Here is a 23599-nt window from a genome sequence, read left to right as displayed (position 1 = left end):
TAACTTAAAATTTTTGGATTAGGCCAATCATAGACGAAATATGAGTGAGGAGAGGTATAGGGAAATATGGGTATGGATAGGGATTGATGTCTAAGTTCAAATTTGTTTTATGATAACTAAGACGTTAAGAAAATCGTAGGACCTTTCGAAAGTGAATTCGGGTGAGTAGAACTCCTGAAATCTAATTTGGTGTGAAGGGGTTATTTAAGAACGTCAAAGTTTGAGGTTATATTTCGAAAGGGGGTTTAGAGAAGGAATTTTGAGTTTCTGACTTCGTGCAATTTGCTATGGAAGGAGGAATCCCTCTGTAGTGGGCTAAGGGCCACTATAGTGGGATAGTTACGGGGTTTAAGTAAAAAAAGTCTCAAAATTATTTTTATTTCTGCAAATTCATTTTTTGGAGAGCTAGAGACCACCTAAGGATTTTTGTTTTCATTTTCCCGCCAATTCCTTAGGTAAAGGTAAGTTAATCATTCCTCTAACTTGAAATTCGATTGTTAGACCTTAGAATTTTGAAAATTCTCTTAGGGGAAGGTTTTGACCTGAAATTAATAGTAGAAAAAGCCCTAGTTGGGTGAGATGATCATAAAATTGGCTAAGGATTAGGATTTTGATATAATTCAGGTATGTTAGGCTATGTTAATTTATTATTTGTATTCTTTGTTTGTTTTAGACCAAAAACAAATTGGGACATTGGAAAGAATTCCAAACTTGCTTCGAGGTAGGTGATGGTTGTGTTTTTCCCGTTTGTGTTATATGCTCATGTTAACTACTTCGCTAGTATCACATGCATGATATATGATTAGGGAAAAAGGAAAGAAAATGAATTGATATGATATTTGTGATAACATTGCAAGCAATGAATGTATCACTTGGTACAAGTGTTTATGTTATTCATTGTGGTTGTGATTGTGATATGTGATTTTATGTTAGATCAAATACCACACTGGTATATTTTGAATCGGGTACCATGCCGATTTATTTGAGATGGATACCACGTCGGTACATAGACTATTGAAATGGATATCACATCAGTACACTAATAGTTTAGATATGGGTTCCACGAGATAGCCATGTTTTTGATTGTTGTAATGTGATTGATCATGCTCATTGTGTATATTGATTCAAGTGTAAGGACTAAGTTGTAGTGTTTTGTTCATATTTCATTTACTGAAAATGACCGCGTGATCCTACTAGTACATTATGGTTGTATACTGATACTGCACCTGCTATTTTTTTATTGAGTATTGGGCATCTTCAGGTGGCTGTTGAGTACCTCTTAGGAGATCACTAACGGATGAATTCAAGGGTGATCTAGTTCTTTCAGGGTGCCATGTATTTATCTTGGTTCTTAGTCCATTCTCTTCGAATTTTGGACCTTTCCAAGCTTTTATTTTTCATTTATTATTTTCGAGGTTGCATCCCATTACTCTAGACCTTTAGTAGACTTTTGGTACAATACCTATCAAGTTACAGGGAATTAACTTCTGCATTATTTTTGATAACTTTCCTGAGTTTATAGGAACTCAGTTTTTAAAATGTATTTAGTCTATTTTCACTCATTAAATGCATGTTTGGGTTAATAGTTGTGTTCTAGTTTGGTTAGTTTTGATTCTCCCATCGGAGGGTTAGTGTAGGTGCAACTCACGACAGGTCTAGATCGTGACAATATTCCATAGTCAAATGGAGGTTCGTAATCAACACTTTCACAAACCTCCTAACTCTTTTCTCTTCTGTAGTTAATATTATACCTAGCAAGCTTTGGCATGAAACTTGGTCTCATACTCAGTGACATACATAGTATCATACACGAGATCCTCCAGATCACTCAAGCTTTCCATCAGACTACGATTCACATACTTTTCTAAATAAGCCTCATAAAATTGTATCCAAATTATTGAAGGTGATCTCGTTCATTTACACTTATGATAAGATCTCCCTAAATTCTTAGCTAGCACTAAAAAAAGGGTAATCTGGTGCACTAAAGCTCTCTCTATGCGCATGATCCGAAAAAAGGGCCTGACCATAAGGGTCTATTGTACGTAGCCTTATCTTACATTTCTGCCAGAGGCTGTTTCCAAGGCTTGAACCCGTGACCTCTTGGTCACATGAAATCAACTTTACCAGTTACTCCAAGGTTCCCCTTCTTTCTTAGCTAGCACTACCATCTTAAATATTGCGTAGTCAACACCTTATGACTCAACCAGGGTAATGTTATGTAACTTCTCCTAACAAGAGACCAAGAATACATAAGTATCCTCCTCTAGAACACTACCAAAATGGGGAGGACCTAACATAACAAATCGATCAAACATCTTCTGCTCCACCACTAGTATCATCGGTCAATCCACAACCTATGGAGAAATAAGAGGCACTAGTAAAACATCCATAAAAATAGTCACAAAAGCAGCTGAGCATGCCTTGGATATCTGAAGATCCTAAATCAATAGTTGATCGGTAGTCTAGGACCACCCTCTAGTCAGATAACCACCATAATCGTTAGGTAGGACTTCCTTTTAAACTCAAAATATAAACCATAGTATTCTATAATACTAGAGTATCAACAAAACCCTGTGTCACCAGGGTATCCCTATCTCTTCCAGCTTATAAGTAATATCCTTTAACCTAGATCTCTGGCTTAGGGGATTTTGCTGGACCATGACCTGAGTTGGTGCAGCACCATGTGCTCTACCTCTTTCTCAACCTCAACCTCAACTTGAACCCTTTTCTCAAGGGTCCCCTAACAATAGGAAAATACATCTTACCTTCAATTATAAATGATTATTTCTCACCATCTATGAGAGAATGAATAAGGAGATTTAGTAATGGATAGAATTAACTATTTAATTGATTGTATAGTTATCACGACACGAGACTATACACTAGTTGTAACAGGTGCTTAGAGACACAAGTGATCCCAAGTTAACCTATGGTCTAGCATGACACTAAGGTACATAAAAGTAATTGGAACACTGAAGGGGAAGCTAAATCTAGAAGGTCTATTAAAAACCAAATACTAAATAAGCCAATATTTGAACATTCATTGAAAGATAATACTTAGTTTAACTGTCTGAAAGACTCTATTAATATGAGTTACCAGAATAAATCGCCAGCTAACTCTAATTTTCTGAAAACTAAAAGACTAATAAAATAAGTAAAAATATAAAAAGGTAATCTTCGACAGATGAGGACTCACCAACTTGTGATGCTGAGCTGATACGTGAATGTACTAATCGCAAGCTGGATATTGAGCATCCAAACCTATATTATAAAATAATATAGCATTAGAGTATGTGGTCAAAACTTGGAATGTAATATGTATGTAGGACATGCATGATAAACATAATAACTAGACATGCTGAATCTGAAATGTTGTACTGAATAACATGAAATGATGCGATGATCAAGTAGTAAAAAGACATGCAACTGACACATACTGAAAGTAAAATAATTGTCACGCCTCGAGAGGGTACCCTAGACGTAACCGACACTCAAAAACTATTTCTGGCTCCCAAGCGAACCACATAGCCTGATCAGACATCTGTTCATCCATTCAATCAGCGAAAGACTTAAAATAAGGAGAATAATCAATGGGCAACTCAAATCATCAATTTAACTCAAAGAATAAAGGCCATGGGCCAATAATTCAACTCCAATATTTGTCATTTAAAAATAGTTTGACAAGAATAATTCAAGGAAAGAAATACTCAATCGACCCATCACTATCTAGTCTATGAAGCCTCTATCACTACTATCCAATTGGTGCCAATGACATATTCATGGCTACCTCAATTCAAAATGAAAAGGGCTAACTCGACGCAAGAATAACATAAGTGGTGTCCTCCGAATGTAGGGGAGGACTTCCCAATACACTGAGTGTGAATAGATCCCCAATGATACTCCTATTAACGATCTCTTAAACCTGTCTCTGCATCATGAAACGATGAAGGTCCAAATGGACGTCAGTATATGGAATGTACGAGTATATAATATGACAGAATAAAACCTACCTCAAGGAAGAATAACATCGGTCCAAATATCTCAAATCAGAAAGAGAAGAGAGACTCAAATAAGGCGTCATAAGTCTAAAGTAAGAATACATTTTTAGATAAAGACCAATCACACATCATGCAATCCAATCCAATCATACACAATACAGTTCAATCAAATCATATATCATCCGAATCAATCCAATTGTATACAATCGGTTCAATCCGGTCATATATGATCCGATCCAATCCAATCATATATCCCTCCATTCAACCCAATCAACATATCACCTAATCCAATCCGATCATATACAATCAACTCAACATTCAACTCAATAATCAACTCAAAAGACTCAACTCAGTAAATATGCAAATTAAATTATGCAATGTTTTACAATTCAACTCAATCATCTACAATGACAATCAAATCAATCATACCAAGCACATTCCATTCAATTGAGAGTTTTTCTAACCGACAACCATCACCATATGAGCAAGTGATAGTATAACAAGCCGATGTTGTTGCCACGTCCGTTTATACCTTGTCAGGGTATGAACGAATCAACCAATTATGGATCCAATCCAACCAAGTCCTATCATATCAGGACAATAAAATGGAAAATATCCGACTTTAACGGTTCGATCCCATGGGAAGTATCCGACTTTAACGGTTCAGTCCCCTTCTACGTTTGGCGACGTAGTTTATTGGTTCGAGTATGGACTATACTCTTACCCAATTCGGTGCTTGATACTCCTCCCAAGACTCAATATGCTCATATCTATCAAGTGAGTAAGATACTCAAAATACTCATTTAGTCTCTTAGGACTTAGTTTCAAATCAACTCATATAGTCTTATTGGACTCTTTTCAAAACTCAATCAGTCTGGTCTCATTGGACCCTTTTTCAAATCGACTCATCTCAATCATCAAACTCTTCTCTTCAAATTCGATATCATCTCAACTCAATGGATATAGAAAATATTAGGTATATTTAAAATATAATTCCAACTCCTCAACTCAAACTCAAAATAGATACTTTAATATAAAAATACTCAAGTCATTTAGAGGCTCCTCAAACTCAACTCATACTTAAACTTCTTTTTAAATCAAAGATGAAAATAATTATTCTTTAGACTTAAAATAGTGTATAAATAGTTTATGTAAAAAGGTTCACAAATTATTTATTTAAAGCTCCTTCTCAAAAGATCATTTATTTTCAAAATATTCATAAGACTCCAATCAACTCAAATTATGCAAATCACATACCACATAATCACATTAGACTCCAATCCACTTCATCACACAACATCCTCATCAACATAACCTCTTCATTCACATCATCGTCAAACATCATCATCACATCATCATCATTTACATCATCATCAAACATTATCATCACATCATTGTCAAATATCATCATCATATCAATCGTCAAATATCTACTCTAAAATCCTTATTTTAGTCCTATGTTCATTTTATAGAAGCAAAAGGACATTCTTAACTATCCAATTCATTCTTTTCATTCCAATCAATACACATATACACAAAACTATCCATCTCAACCTCAAGACATTTATGACAAAAAAATCTCATCTTGGGTTCATGTGAATGAAATATGAATCCACACTCTCAACAAAACTCAACTTAAGAATATCGTCAATACCTATAAATCTATATACAAAGATACATTTATAGTCAATAATATGAAAGTTGATTATTTAAGAATCAAGTCATGAAATCATCCATCAATTTTTAGTATATAAAGATATTCTAGGGTTTAGGAAAAGTTTCAAGAAAACCATCCTAAGAGGTTCAAATCTTTCACAACTCCTATCCAACACATACATGGGGCATATGGAAGAACTTAATCCATATTTTAGGTTAGCCTTACATACCTTATAGTAGATTTTGAAGAAACCTTTTTGTTAGGTCTTCAATGGAAAGCTTGAATCCTTGAATCTTGAGGGAAAATCTTGTTGGAGATGATTTAAGAGAGAAGGGGATGAGAATTAGGGTTCTTTGGAGAGGCAAAAGACTGAAAATTATCATCCAAAACGCGTCCAAGTTGTATATATAGGTATTGGGTAATTTTCCCAAAATGCCCCTCTAAAATCTAGAAATTGGGACAAGTCTGCAACAGGTCCGCGACACGGACGTGTCGCACACCTTTTTGGTCGACACAAAAAGGAAATCTGGAAAAATTGTCAAAGTTTGCTGCAGGTTCGCGACGCTGACCTGTCGCGAACCTCTCTGTTCGACCAATCATAACTTTCGACTCCAAACTCAGAAAAATACAATATTGGTGGCGTTGGAAAGAAGACTCAAAGATCTTTAATTTGATAGATCATGGGACACCCAATTCATTATATTCTAGGAGTTATGGTCATTTGAAGTTTACCCTTATACGAACTCATTCGGAAACTTAGGCAAAATGAATTCTTTGGACTCGGCTTTGTTCTAGGGATACCTTATGTAATGACCTTGAGGGTGATTTTCGTAAATTTGTACAAAACACGCGTGAACAGTAACACGCGTGAACAGTAACACGCGTGAACAGTAACTTTTTGGACAGAAAATGCCCCTTTCTTCTCATTTCAATATTTTTCAACATTTGTTTGAGTTCTTGAACTCCTTGAGGTGATTTGAGAAGAGATTTTCGAGGCAAAGTGTTGGGTAAGTGAGTTTTGACCTAAAACCTTCCTTTTTCATTAAGTTTTTGATGATTTTAACTCTTAAATTTTAGTTTCAAACCCCCAAAATCCTTGTTTCTTCCCTAATCCGAATTTAAGGAAAATTGTGATTTTCAACTCGTTTTGAGCTCTATTTTTATGGGTTTTTCAACCATGAGTTCCTTATTACCAATAGAATGGGATTGTTCAATAAATTTACAGATTTGACCTTTTTTGAAAATAGTTAATTTTTGGACCATTTTACCCCCGGTTCCGAAACCTATCAATATGGGTGTCATTGGACTCCTTGTGACGTGTATGTTTCATTGTTGATAGTGGGTTGTCATTCCGAGCGCTGAATTCGAGAGTTACTTGTCCGGTGGAGGTATTCGAGTGCGGTTTCGGCAATTGAGGTAGGTTTGGCTATCTTTCTTTGAGATTGAGATGGGGTAATTAATCATTCATATGTTATAGACTTTGGGATGGGGTTGTAGTATGAGTTGAGAATGTTATATATATTATGATATCCGTGTGGAGGCTTATTTATTAATGTGTTGCCGTGACGGGGTTTATTTGTATTACATAGCCCGTGTGGGGGCCTTATTTGTTATCTTATTTGCTTTGAGAGCATGTGAATTATGATTTGCCTAAGAGAGAGGCTTGAGTATATTATTTGACTTGTGATGCCGCCTGAGAGATTGAGTTGGGGGTTTTGAGCATACTTGAGTATTGAAATATTGTTGAGAAAGGGGTGAATATTTAAATGAAAGTGTGTTCTTCCCGTTACTATTTATTGAGGGTGAATATCATGTGTAGGTTAAGTTTTGAGAACTTTGAACATTATACCACATGTGAGTTGATTATTACTTCCATGCATATGTGTTTTGATGCATTCATCCTCATTCATCACATCATGAAACATGGAAAGTTGAGAAATATGGAAATTCTTTTTGAGAAAGAAAATGAAACACCTTTAAACCTTTGTATCTTGAGTCCCTGACCGAGGCAGTTTTCCGGTAGGGTAGTGGATGCATTGTGATCCCAACCTTTGTATCTTGAGTCCCTGACCGAGGTAGTTTTCCGGCAGGGTAGTGGATGCATTGTGATCCCTTGACCACGAGGAGGTGGCAAGGATAATGAGATATTGTGATTGAGGTATATGGTCTGCGAGACCCCCATGGGTCCTGCTTGGTAGCACAGCTCGGCAGGTGTATACGACAGGCTGTGCGACAGTCTTGATTCCACCGTACTACCACATTATTGCATCATCATATTGCATTGCATTGCATTGCATTGACATTTGTGCTGCTTGAATTATTTGATTAATTATGATTATGAGTTGTTATTATACTTTATTCGTGCCACTATATATATAAACTGGCGGCACCGATGCCGAAGTGAGACTTTTCTATATGCAGGTGGAAGCATTCCTTAGTTTATTTCATAGGTTTGATTAATTCCTTATACTCAGTCAGCTAAAACCTACTGAGTACATGTGAATTATACTCACCCCTACTTCTGTGTCCCTTTTTGATGCAGATACTAGTCGGGGTATCCCACGTGGCAGTTAATATTCTAGCGGATTGTGTAATTCTCAGATTAGTGGTGAGGTCTCAGAATTCGGATCGTCACTAATCTATCTTTATTTTTCAGTCTTTTGTATCATTCAGAGACTTATGTTGTATCTTCAGATTCGAACCTTGTATTAGATGCTCTTTATACTTATGACACCAGGTTTTGGGATAATTTCTTTATTGTTTTTTTTTCTTTTTATTTAAATCGTGGAATCACTTTCCCCTTTGGGAGTCTTGTATGAATTTTATTTTTAGGGTTACACATCAGATTGGGTTTTGAGATGTGTGCCATCATGACCTCAGTTTTTGGGTCGTGACAATTGGTATCAGAGCACTAGGTTCACCGGTCTTATAAGTTAAAGAGAAGGGTGTCTAGTAGAGTCTTGCGGATCGGTACGTAGACGTCCGTACTTATCTTCGAGAGGCTACAAGATACTTAATAGGAGAATTTCTTTCTTTTTACTCCCTTCGTGCGATTTATTCATATCAAGTGTTGTATACCTCTGATCTATTCCTTCTGCGCAAATGGTGAGGACTAGAGCCACAATTATTGAGGGTGAGGCTGCACCTGCTGCTCAAGCCCAGTACACGGGCGAAGTAGAGGACATGGTGGAGTCAGGGGATGAGGCCGAGCAAGGGGAGCGACACCTGCTCGTAGACGAGCTAGAGAGCTATCACCTGAGCCCATGTATGAGCATGAGGATGACTTAGAGCAGAAGACTGAGGAGGAGAGGCCATCCCAGCCTCCTGTGGTTCCCGATAGTACTCCGATGCTTCAGGAGCTATTGGTTCGATTATTGTCTAGACTGGATGGTGCTCCTACCTCTGGTATTATTTCAGGTACTATAGGTTCTCCTATCACAGTTGGTGCTACACCGCCAGTTCAGGGGCCTAGTGTAGGATTTCAGACTCCTGGTTCATCTTCAATGCCTTCTATTGCACCTCCGAGATTTGCAGCTCCGCCAGTTTCTGCTAATGCTGCCATGTCGGTAGCTGAGCAGAAGAGTTTCGAGAGGTTCGTTCGATTGGCACCTCCAAGGTTTGATGGTAAAGCCAGAGAGAAAGCCTATGACTTTTTGACTGAGTGTCAAGATAGGTTGTTCAACCTAAGCATTTTAGAGGCACATGGAGTTGCTTACACTTCATATCAATTTGCGGGAGTGGCCAAAGAATGGTGGAGGTCAGTTCTTGCTCGTAGACCTATTGGTTCTCCTATGATGAGTTGGGAACAGTTTACTGAGGTGTTCTTTGAGAGATTTGTGCCATATAGCCTTCGTGATCAGCGTAGGGATGAGTTTGACAGACTGGAGCAGGGCTTCTTATCTGTATCTGAGTACGAGACTCGCTTCCATGAGTTATCTCATTATGCTATGTCGAGTATTCCCACCGAATTCGAGCGGATTCGCAAACTAGTGAAGGGATTCGCCGGTTATCTCCAGGAGGCTACAGCCTCTCTTGTACTGTCTGGGGGTACATTTCAGAGTATTATTGATAATGCCAGGATGATAGAGAGTATCCGACGTGCTAGACAGGGCGGGGCCAAGAGGTTCTGTCGGCAGGGTCAATTCAGCGATCATTCCTCCAAGGGTAGAGAATATTCGGGTTCAGAAACCCATAGTTATCAGGGCAGACCAGTCCAGGTAGCTATTCAGGGTTCTTCGAGCTTCAGAGGTCGTTTTGACACTTCTAGTTATTCCCCACGGAGTTCAGGTCCTCGAGGTTGTTATGTGTGTGATGAGTTTGGGCATAAGGCCCAAGATTGCCCCAAACGTGCTCCTTCTAATGGACGGCCTGGGGCACCAGTTGTTCATTCTATAGATGCTCCAACTATTCGAGGTTCTTCGCAGAATACTAGAGGTGGAACCCATGGTGCTAGGGATAGAGTACGAGGTGGTGCTCGTGGTGGTTCGCAAGCTAAGGGTGACCGTCAGTTATGCTATGCTATACCGGGTAGATATGAGGCAGAAGCCTCTGATGCAGTTATTACAGGTATTGTTCTAGTTTGCCATCGTTCTGCTTCAGTATTATTTGACCCAGGGTCTATCTATTCTTATGTGTCGACTTATTTTGATGTGGGTATTGATTATGTGAGTGAGTCCTTTATTGTGCCTATTACTATTTCTACCCCAATAGGTGAATCTTTAGTAGTGGATCAGGTATACAAGGGATATTTGGTGATATTTTCGGGTAGAGAGACCCGTGCAGACTTGATTTTATTAGACATGCTTGATTTTGATGTGATACTGGGTATGGACTGGTTATCTCCTTATCATGCTATATTAGATTATTATACAAAGACCGTGACCTTAGCTTATCCCGATTTACCTAGCTTAGTATGGAAGGGTAATCCGAGTTCATACCCTAAGGGGGTGATATCTTATATTCGTGCTCGTCGCTTGATGGATAAGGGTTGTTTGTCTTATTTGGCTCATGTACGTGATCTCACCACGGAGTCATCTCATATAGAGACTACGAGGGTGGTGAGAGAGTTTATGGATGTATTTCTTACAAACTTTCCGGGAGTTCCTCCTGATCGTGATATCGATTTTGTGATTGATTTGGAGCATGACACTAAACCCATCTCTATTTCTCCTTATCGGATGGCTCCGACAGAATTGAAAGGGTTGAAAAAACAATTGGAAGATTTATTGAAGAAAGGGTTTATTAGACCTAGTGTATCACCGTGGGGTGCACCGGTTTTATTTGTGAAGAAGAAAGATGGTACTATAAGGATGTGTATTGACTATCGACAGTTGAACAAAGTCACTATCAAGAACAAGTATCCTCTCCCTCGCATTGATGATTTATTTGACCAGCTTCAAGGTGCATCGGTGTTCTCAAAGATTGATTTGAGGTCGGGTTACCATCAGTTGAGAGTTCGAGAATCTGACATCCCGAAGACTGCATTCAGGACTCGTTATGGGCATTATGAGTTTGTGGTTATGTCCTTCGGGTTGACTAATGCCCCGGCTGCTTTTATGGAGTTGATGAACCGGGTATTTCGACCTTATTTGGACTCATTTGTGATTGTGTTTATTGATGACATCTTGGTTTATTCCAAGAATGAGGCGGATCATGTTAGGCACCTGAGGACAGTCCTTCAGAGATTGAGAGAGGAGAAGTTGTATGCAAAATTCTCCAAATGTGAGTTTTGGCTTGAGTCCGTGACATTCTTGGGTCATATAGTGACCAAGGATGGTATTATGGTTGATCCAGCCAAAGTTGCAGCGGTTCGTGATTGGGTTAGGCCTACTTCGGTTACCGAGATTCAGAGTTTTATTGGGTTGCCAGGCTACTATCGTCGGTTTGTTCAAGGATTCTCTTCTATTGCAGCCTCATTGACTAGGCTAACTCAAAAGACCGTGGCATTTCAGTGGACTGATGAGTGTGAGGCGAGCTTTCAAAAGCTCAAGGAATTATTGACTTCAGCACCTATTCTAGCCTTACCCGAGGAGGGCGTGGCATTTATTGTGTTTTGTGATGCTTCGGGAGTCGGCTTGGGTGGTGTATTGATGCAAAAAGGTAGAGTTATAGCTTATGCTTCTCGACAGTTGAAGGTACATGAGAAGAACTATCCTACCCATGACTTAGAGTTAGCAGCAGTGGTGTTTGTTCTGAAGTTGTGGAGGCATTATCTCTATGGAGTGCATTGCGAGGTCTATACTGACCATCGTAGCCTTAAGTATATCTTTTCTCAGCCGAATCTGAACATGCGGCAGCGTAGGTAGTTAGAGTTATTGAAAGACTATGACATTACCATACTTTATCATCCGGGCAAAGCTAATGTGGTAGCGGATGCCCTGAGTCGCAAAGCATCTAGCATGGGTAGTTTGGCCTTTCTTAAGGCTGTAGAGAGGCCTTTGGCGTTGGAGGTTCAGTCATTGGCTAGACAGTTGGTCCGACTGGATACTTCTACACATCATGGTATTTTGGCATTTGTGGAGGCTAGGTCTACTTTGATGGACCAGATTCGTACACACCAGTTTGAAGATGAAAAGTTGAGGGCCATTCGAGACAAAGTGTTGAGTGGTGAAGCAAAATCAACCTCTCTTGATCAGGAAGGAGTTTTGAGGATTAATGGTCGCATTTGTGTGCCCAAGGTTAGTGAATGGGTACGTATGATATTAGAGGAGGCTCATTGTTCCAAGTATTCGATTCACCCGGGAGTGGCAAAGATGTTTCATGACTTGAAACAACATTATTGGTGGTGTGGCATGAAGAGAGACATTATTGATTTTGTGGCTAAGTGTCTAAATTGCCAACAAGTGATGTATGAGCATCAGAAACCGGGTGGTCCTATGCAAAGGATGCCCATTCCTGAGTGGAAATGGGAGCGTATCACTATGGACTTCGTGTCTGGATTACCCATGGCATTGGGTAAGTATGACTCTGTCTGGGTGATTGTGGATCGATTGACCAAATCATCCCATTTCCTTCCGGTGAAGACTAGCTACAATGCGGATCAGTTAGCTAGGATCTATCTTCGTGAGATTGTTAGGCTGCATGGGGTGCCTATCTCTATTGTATCGGATCGGGGTTCAGTGTTCACCTCTCACTTTTGGAAGGCATTACAGCGTGGTTTGGGTACGCGACTAGAGATGAGTTCAGCATTTCATCCCCAAACCGATGGTCAGTCTGAATGGACTATTCAGGTGTTGGAGGATATGCTTAAGGCCTGTGTGATTAATTTTGGTGCCCGATGAGACCAACACTTGCCCTTAGCAGAGTTTGCCTATAATAACAGTTATCACTCCAGCATTCAAATGGCACCATTTGAGGCATTGTATGGTCGTAGGTGTCGATCACCCATTGGATGGTTTGATTCTGTTGCGGTTGATGCATTGGATATTGACTTACTTAGGGATGCTGTGGAGCGGGTACGTTTGATTCAGGGTCGACTATTGACAGCTCAGAGTCGTCAGAAGAGTTATGCTGATAGGAGGGTTCGTCCCTTAGAGTTCATGGTGGGTGATTGCGTGTGGCTTAAAATATCGCCCATGAAGGGTGTGATGAGGTTCGGAAAGAAGGGCAAGCTTAGCCCAAGGTTTGTTGGCCCGTTTGAAATCCTGAGGAGAGTAGGTGGAGTGGCGTATAAGTTGGCCTTACCCCCTAAATTGTCAGCTGTCCATCCGGTGTTTCATGTTTCCATGCTTCGCAAGTACATACCGGATGAGTCTCATGTGATTTCTTATGATGCGGTAGAGTTGAGTCCGGATTTGACTTATGAGGAGGAGCCGACAGTTATTCTAGATAGGCGGCTTCGTAGACTCAGGACCAAGGAGGTCGCTTTGGTCAAGGTGCAGTGGCAGCATCGGCCTGCTGAGGAGGCGACTTGGGAGTTAGAGTCTGATATGCAGGCTCGATACCCTCAGCTTTTTGAGACCCCAGGTACTTTATTTTATCTTATGTTCGAGGACGAACATCCTTTTTAGTGGTGGATATTGTAATGACCTTGAGGGTGATTTTCGTAAATTTGTACAAAACACGCGTGAACAGTAACACGCGTGAACAGTAACACGCGTGAACAGTAACTTTTTGGGCAGAAAATGCCCCTTTCTTCTCATTTCAATATTTTTCAACATTTGTTTGAGTTCTTGAACTCCTTGAGGTGATTTGAGAAGAGATTTTCGAGGCAAAGTGTTGGGTAAGTGATTTTTGACCTAAAACCTTCCTTTTTCATTAAGTTTTTGACGATTTTAACTCTTAAATTTTAGTTTCAAACCCCAAAAATCCTTGTTTCTTCCCTAATCCGAATTTAAGGAAAATTGTGATTTCCAACTCATTTTGAGCTCTATTTTTATGGGTTTTTCAACCATGAGTTCCTTATTACCAATAGAATGGGATTGTTCAATAAATTTACAGATTTGACCCTTTTCAAAAATAGTTAATTTTTGGACCATTTTACCCCCGGTTCCAAAACCTATCAATATGGGTGTCATTGGACTCCTTGTGATGTGTATGTTTCATTGTTGATAGTGGGTTGTCATTCCGAGCGCTGAATTCGAGAGTTACTTGTCCGGTGGAGGTATTCGAGTGCGGTTTCAGCAATTGAGGTAGGTTTGGCTATCTTTCTTTGAGATTGAGATGGGGTAATTAATCATTCATATGTTATAGACTTTGGGATGGGGTTGTAGTATGAGTTGAGAATGTTATATATATTATGATATCCGTGTGGAGGCTTATTTATTAATGTGTTGCCGTGACGGGGTTTATTTGTATTACATAGCCCGTGTGGGGGCCTTATTTGTTATCTTATTTGCTTTGAGAGCATGTGAATTATGATTTGCCTAAGAGAGAGGCTTGAGTATATTATTTGACTTGTGATGCCGCCTGAGAGATTGAGTTGGGGGTTTTGAGCATACTTGAGTATTGAAATATTGTTGAGAAAGGGGTGAATATTTAAATGAAAGTGTGTTCTTCCCGTTACTATTTATTGAGGGTGAATATCATGTGTAGGTTAAGTTTTGAGAACTTTGAACATTATACCACATGTGAGTTGATTATTACTTCCATGCATATGTGTTTTGATGCATTCATCCTCATTCATCACATCATGAAACATGGAAAGTTGAGAAATATGGAAATTCTTTTTGAGAAAGAAAATGAAACACCTTTAAACCTTTGTATCTTGAGTCCCTGACCGAGGCAGTTTTCCGGTAGGGTAGTGGATGCATTGTGATCCCAACCTTTGTATCTTGAGTTCCTGACCGAGGTAGTTTTCCGGCAGGGTAGTGGATGCATTGTGATCCCTTGACCACGAGGAGGTGGCAAGGATAATGAGATATTATGATTGAGGTATATGGTCTGCGAGACCCCCATGGGTCCTGCTTGGTAGCACAGCTCGGCAGGTGTATACGACAGGCTGTGTGACAGTCTTGATTCCACCGTACCACCACATCATTGCATCATCATATTGCATTGCATTGCATTGACATTTGTGCTGCTTGAATTATTTGATTAATTGTGGTTATGAGTTGTTATTATACTTTATTCGTGCCACTATATATATAAACTGGCGGCACCGATGCCGAAGTGAGACTTTTCTATATGCAGGTGGAAGCGTTCCTTAGTTTATTTCATAGGTTTGATTAATTCCTTATACTCAGTCAGCTAAAACCTACTGAGTACATGTGAATTGTACTCACCCCTACTTCTGTGTCCCTTTTTGATGCAGATACTAGTCGGGGTACCCCACGTGGCAGTTAATATTCTAGCGGATTGTGTAATTCTCAGATTAGTGGTGAGGTCTCAGAATTCGGATCGTCACTAGTCTATCTTTATTTTTCAGTCTTTTGTATCATTCAGAGACTTATGTTGTATCTTCAGATTCGAACCTTGTATTAGATGCTCTTTATACTTATGACACCAGGTTTTGGGATAATTTCTTCATTGTTTTTTTTCTTTTTATTTAAATCGTGGAATCACTTTCCCCTTTGGGAGTCTTGTATGAATTTTATTTTTAGGGTTACACATCAGATTGGGTTTTGAGATGTGTGCCATCATGACCTCAGTTTTTGGGTCGTGACACCTTATGACCCTAAATCACATCTAATACACTTCAAATACTTAGAAATTGATCCTAACTCATATATACAACTAGGAGTCTCCTAGTTCAATCCTACACGCACATGAAGAATGGCTTGAGTTTTGGCGAAAAAAATCCGGGGTGTTACAATAACTGACTACAAGTTCATGCAACATTTGAGACTAAACTGTGAGAGATACTATAAACCGACATATAACCATGTAAGCTAAGACATATAACTATGTGAGCTACATAAAATTTGATGTATAATCCCACTCAAAAGGAAAAAAAAATATATTGCCAGGGTATAAAGGCTGATCTGAACTAAAGTGGTACCATTAAGCTAATGTCTATAAAAGACTAGGAAGTCAATCCTGATTTGTAAGGTGATCCTTATAATCCTACGATGACATGTAGTTTTGGGACTTAGAAATTGTTACTAAAGGTCTCAGTCCTCAACTAATGGGTAAACTTTCATCCATAGGTCTACTCGATGCTAAGAAAAACTCCCAACGGAAATACGCTGATTAACTGATAAAGCAATTCGATAAAATATTGAATTATACTGATAAACTGATAACAACTGAATAACTCGTAAATTTTGATAAAAACTGATAATATCTAAGAGACATTTTATTTGAAATTATCTTAAATTATGAAAACTGATAACCCGAGACATGTATTTATTTATACATCGAGGGTTCATAAAATCATTATAAACAATATTGATTTAATACATATAAACACATAATTTAAACTATTCATGAGAAAGCTTGAGAGAACAATGAAGAATCATGCTTTACATAAAATCCTAACTACTATAGAAAATTTGGACTGTAAAGAAAAATTTTCTTTGGGACTTCGTGTGTGAACGAATACCCATTGATGAAATTACCCATAACTGGAATGAAGACACTAGCTTGAATTCTTGAATAGAGGCTTGAAGATGAAGAACCCTAGTTCTTTCTTAAGATGAACCTTAAATGAGAAGAATCTGATTTTCTGGGTGTTAGACTTGAATAAGTGGGTTTGGTTAATTAATTTCTCCTTAATCCCACTTAGGATAGGCCAAAAGGACATCGTATAGAGATTAAAAGAATGAAAAAGACCAAAAGAACCCTGACTGAAAACAGAGTTCCGTAGGTTCTATGAGGCCATCTACGGTTCGTAGTTTCATTTATGGACGGTAGATACATGTCAGTAGAAATCAAAGTAAAATTCGAATTTCTTAACCTTCATCTACGAGCCCTATTTACGATTCATAGTTCCAAGTATGGGCCATAAACATGGTTCGTAAGACTCAGGAAAATTCGAAGTTTCAAGACTTTGTTTATGAGCTCAACCTATTATCTGTAAATGGTTTTACGTCCCATAGAACGGACTCATAAAATTCAGGCTTAAATCTCAGTTTCTAAAGTTGGTCTACGAGACTCATCTACGACCCCATGGTTCCATCTTCAGTCCGTAGATGTTGCTCGTAAATCCCAAAAATTCACCACTTATATTTTTCTAAACTTTCTCGGACCTTAGAGCTTCTGGGGTGTAACAATAACTATCGTCATAGAACACATATAGGACTATTAGTGATATTTTAGTATATCTCTTTTTAACATACTTTTGATCTCTAAGGTGAATTGAATAGAGGTTTATGTGCGTGCCGGAAAAGGTCGCTAATATTAAGTGAATTTACACTCTTTTTAGCTATGTTTTCCCCTGTTTATAGTTTGCTTTGAGGATAATTAAGATTAATACTCTTTACTTTTACTCGTTAACTTGTTTTGGATCTTATTAAAGGTGTTTTGTGCAATATATGTGAAAATACCACGAAATCAACTAAGTATGATGCTAAAATGGAAAGACCTCGGCGAGCCGAGCTCAAAGCAAGGACAAAAGGCTCGCAACGCGGAGGGTGGGTGAGTTCAAAATTCATCCCCATCTGAATTAAGCGAGCAGAAGAACCTCGAGGAACCAAGGCCAAAACGAGTGCCACTATATATACACACACACTACTCTTACTAAGAAAATTATAATACTTAATATATATCTGTTAATCAGATTTCATCGAGTTGAATATTTTAAGGTTTACCCTTTTAATCATGTCTAAGATATAGCAATAACGTAAAAAATAATAAGTTAGGACATTATTAAATATATTTTGTATATTATATACAGTAGTAAAATGGTCGTTGTAATTTTTTGAAACATTTGGAATTGATGTGCTCTAGTAGTCTGAGGGTCTTTTAGAAATAACTTTTTTACCTCTTCGAGGTAGGGGCAAAATTTGTGTACACTCTTTCCTCCACATGCTTTGCTTTTGGGGCACCCTTCTCATGGCCCAACCCATCGGACCATGTGCACACCTACTTTAACACTTATGCAGAAAAAATCTTGATCCCCAAACGGTTATATCATTCAGAAGATTAATGAATTATAAGATAATAACCTAAAAAAGTTATGAAGTCACCATATATTAATTTAAAATTCTAAAGTCAATTACAAGAAAACATACTACAGGTCTAAATGGCTACAAGAGCTTTTAAGAGTACATTTTATAAAATAAAATAAGACACAACTCCCACCATAAGGAAGGAAAAGTAGAAGCTGTCGGAGATAATCATCGTCTTCACCTATGAAACATCACTGACCTAACAATCAAACTATGCCAAGTGGCATATCAAGAGTAGTATTAGTACAAACAACACATACTGATAAGCACCATTGGTCAACTCGAGTCCCACCACATAATATAAAGTAATCAACAAGAAGAAAGCATGCAATAAGAGAATGCACCACCAAGAAACGCATAAACAAGAACTCAGCATCACATTATTTAAAATCAGTTATGAAACACGTTAAGGAAATCTTTCATAACAACAAATTTCGCTATGATGCAACAATAGCTCTTTTCTCACATGGTTCTCGACCAATCCCGACTGTCCAGAATTTAGAGTTTTTCTACATTTAAAAAATATTTTTTTCCTTAACATCTTTATTAACGGAAAGTCCATGCATAATTAAGAGTTGTATTCTCTTACACAAGTATATCATATAACACGTCAGAGATATTCAACCATTTCATTTTACCAAGTTCAATGTTAGCCAGATTAGTCAACATTTATCTCTTTCGATGCAACAACAAGATCTTATTTGTAACAAGTGGTTTTGTTGGTTGGTTAATTGGTCACATTTTATTCATGAAATGGCTTGGATTGGTATTAGTCTGGATACGGCAAAATCATTCTATTAGATCGAATAAGTACATTCGATCTAATAAGTCACATTGTAGTTTATCACTAGACCATTGCACATAACCAAGTTATGACTCTTTTTCTGACAACAAGTTCACAGAAACCTAACCAATCATATCTCACATAATTTCAAACATTCAGGAAAGTATACTTCACACATTGGTAGTTATTTAGACAACACTATGCATATAATCACATCATGTCATTCAGGCAAATACACTTCACACGTTGGCAGTTATTCAGGAAACACTATACACATAATCATAATTCATGGCTACATCACACAAGCAAGTCAAAATTATTAACTTAATTCTCTTCATGGATGACCATTAGCCGATCATCTATGAATTTTTATAGTCTCTAAGGACAGATACCAATTGGAACCTTCTTGGTTCTAATTTTCCTTACTTGTGTTTCTTCAGCTGCGACAACGACATCCGATTTACTTCATTGAGATACCAATTAAAATCTTAAGATACCAATTACATTCAATCTAGACCAAAAGCAATAGACTGCATGAAAAGAGAGAAGAAATAGAACAACTTTCTAGAATGCTTTATAGCTTCTCGAAGATTAGATGTGGATGTCAACACACAAATCTGCAAAAGTACATTCCATATTTGCTTTTGTACTAAGAGACTGATAACTTGGGCTCTGACATCAATTTTTCATGACCCAACCCATCGGATTGTGTGGGCACCTACTTTAACATCTATGTTGGAGAACTCTTGATCTCCAAATAGTTATAACATGCGAAAGATTAATGAATTATCAGATAACAACCTAAAAGACTTATGAAGTCATCATATATTAATTTAAAATTCTAAAGTCAATCAAAAAAATATACTACACCTCTAAGGAATTTAAGTCTAAACGGGTACAAGGGTTTATAAGAGTACATTTTATAAAATAAAATAAGACACAACTTCCACCATAAGGAAGAAAAAGTAGAAGATGTCAGAGATCATCATCGTCTTTATCTATAAAACATCACTGACCCTGCAATCAGACTATGCCAAGTGGCCTAGCAAGACTAGTATCAGTACAAACAACACGTACTTGTATGCACCATCGGTCAACCTGAGTCCCACCACATAATATAAAGTAATCAACAAAAAGAAAGCATACAATAGGAGAACACACTACCAAATTTTTATGCACTAACTCTTATCATCCCCCTTAACCTTTCAAGTCAAGTTCAAGTCTAGCACTTATCCGATCATAGCCTAGACCTTCTATCACATAAATGAGTTTTCAAAATACTGGCTACCACTAACTCTGTCTAATCCGTCTACCACTTTTTCTTAAACTTTCACGCCAACATACTGTCCCTTGACTATTCGGTAAATCAATTGCAAGAATAAAATAATAAAAATAATTTGGGGCTTCATATTACTGTCTCCGCATTGGCTCGTTGTAGCGGCCCCTAACCCGATAAAGTAGCCTCACCATAGAGACATTTATCCCGCTATAGTGGCTCATATCGAGTTAGAATCTCGTCAATTATCCCATAGACCCCTATTATCACAAAAATAATAGGATCATAACATAATCAGACTCTAAGTCACCCAAATTCTTGTATAACAACATAATCAAATAATATCCACTTTATCAAATGCAACCTTTACCTGTTTATATGAAATACAGCAAACAACCACAATAGAGTAGTCAAAAGGATGATACACAATTACCTCACGAATATAACATCATTTATTTTTCTAGTCCTTAACTTAAAATCAATTTATATAATGGGGATGATTAATCATAGTTACAATAATCAATTGGTTCTTTCAAGGAAACTAAATCAGTTTACATAATAGGCATGATTAATCACAATTACAACAATCAATTGGTTCTATCAAGGAACCCACACCCGACTTATTAGTGTGTCTGCGTGACATCCATTCTAATAGTTAGTGTGTTAGCGTGACACCCGTTCCAATATGTACCAGTGTGGTACTTGTTCCAATAATTAGTGTGTCACTGTGACACTTATTTCAATATGTACCGACATGGTACCCGATCCAACAATCACAATCACAATTATAATTAATAGCACAAACACTTGCACAGTCCAGTAATACAACATATATACAAGTTAACAATTCTGATATTGATGCAACAGTCAAATGTGGTCCTTTGATGGAACCTATACCCAAACTGTTAATGTGCCGGGGTGACACTCATTCCAATAATTAGTGTGTCGGAGTGACATCCGTTATAATATGTATTAGCGTGGTACCCATTTCAATATGTATCGGCGTGGCACTTGATTCAATAATCACAATCACAATGAATAGTACACACACTTGCACAACCAAGTTATAAATTCATTGCATGTAATTTGGTCACATTTCTCTAGGTTCATTCTTTTTTTCCCTACTCAAATACGTGCATGCAATATTAATGATGCAATTATTAGGTACATATAGATCAAATGGAAAATAAACCATCACCTACCGCCGTAGGTAATCAAATAAGTTCATTGCATGAGATTTATAAACATAAAGTCACTCACACTCACCCTTTATTTCATGATATGCATAACTCAAGTATTTCACATGGAGTAGTCAGCATGAACACACATAATTATTTATATAAACACATCCTTCTATATATACCAATAGCCCATAACCCAAGAGTCTCACGATCTTATTATAACCCAGCAAACTTTCGATAATTAATCTCACAAGAGTCAGCAACCCTCTCAACTGGAATTATCAAGATTAACATTTAAAGACTCGACTACTACCACTAGTCAAGAAAATCATGACCCACATCATATATTTCTGCCCTAAAAATAATAACAATTATTTATCCATCCAAACTCCGTGCCTGAAGGCCTAAACATGAAATCTCCCATTAATCTACGATATAAAATGCATTAAAAATAAGTTTACAATCAGTCAATTAAGAAAACCTAGCCTATCTGGGCACCAAATAGTTGTAGAAGGATTATAGCATGATCCCTGACTTCCGGAAGGAGAAATGATGGAGACAAGCCTGAAATCTTTGGGTTGTAGCCTTCTTTGTGCTAGAATTTCCTTCCTCTCTTCTCTCCAAGCCTAGAGCAGCTTTTTGAGGGTTTCTAGGGTGACCCTCATTTATTTTGGCACTTAAAGGAAGAAAAAGAAAATAAGAATTCACATCCTTTAGTTCGGTCCCCCAAAATTCTGCTATGGCGGGTCCCATATAACTGTGCCCGTGCCACTGTGGTGGGGTTATTTCCGCTATAACAGGATGGTACAGGCCTAGGTCAACTTAATTTCCAAAAATATTTTTCCTTATAAATAAGGATGGTTCAGATCGTTACAACCCGATGTTTATTGTTATTGTTGTTGTTGTTCTCAAATACACAAAAAATAATTTGCTATGATTAATTCATTTTTAATAAGGATTGTGTATGGGGCGAATTCTAATACTAGTAGGGATGCTAAAAAAAGACGGAAGCTAAGTTTAGATTGTGACCTTTAGATCGTTAAGCATGTAAACTTGCAAAGAATATATGGTATACCATAAATACTTGGTTAATAAAATAAGTCAACATATTCAACTAGGTTTAAATTATGATCTTTTAGTTGTTAAGCGCGATTCACAAGGTTATAATACGACATAGACTTTCTTATAGTTATAGAATGAATAATGGAAGAATTAAGATTCAACTATATGTTTAAATCGTGACCTTTTTGGCCACTAAATTTAACTCGCAGAAATAATAATATGCATGAGATTTAAATTTTAGATATTCGTTCTTTCATTTGAACATCTACTTTAGACTTTATTATTGAGTTAATAAGGGAAGGAAGACAATAATGGAATAAAATTGTGTGAATTAAATATCTTTACTTAAAATTCAAGACCTTTTCTTTTCTCGATAGTGTAACTTGAATGACTTACACTAAAAATTGATTCCGAGAAAGAAAATTCACTAATTATGCTTATATTGTGACTTTTTAACCGCTAAAACTAAAATATATAACATAATCTTAATGAATTTATCGTTCGTTTTTCTTCTCTCGTTATAAATTTAGAATTAGCTAGAAAGGATCGGATAAATGCAAATATGATCTCAAGATGTCTAAAATTTAACTTAGCTATCATAAATAGAGGAAATCTCAAAAAAGTTAAATGTAAAATTTGATTTAATAAAAAGTTAACAAGACAATATGCAACAAATTCTCTTCTTCTTGAATATTTTTCTTAAAATGAATAAAATTTTCTTTTTCTTTCTCCACTATTTCTAAAAACATAGTTTTTACCAGTGTTTTGTATATTTATTTCAAGTTGATTTATCTTAAAATTAATTTAGAAAACATATCAATGAGAGTCGAGTAACAGGTTACTAAGTATCAGACAGTAATAAGAAATTTATGAAGGATTTTGTATTTAATATATTTGAAAGGAGCATAATATTTCTACTAAATATGATTTCTTTTAAAATAAGAGAATATAATAATGTTCTTCTATAAGCAGTGGAAAAGCTATAATCAAACAAATATCACCATTTAATATTCAATAAATATTTAAAAAATTTGAAAGCATAGCCATTAATTGATTTTTCTTATGCATATTTAAATATTATCGAAATTGATAT

This window comes from Solanum dulcamara, chromosome 4, assembly GCF_947179165.1.
Source record: "Solanum dulcamara chromosome 4, daSolDulc1.2, whole genome shotgun sequence".
Classification (NCBI taxonomy): domain Eukaryota; kingdom Viridiplantae; phylum Streptophyta; class Magnoliopsida; order Solanales; family Solanaceae; genus Solanum; species Solanum dulcamara.
The sequence above is the reverse complement of the archived record's forward strand: the minus strand, read 5'-3'. Positions refer to the sequence as shown.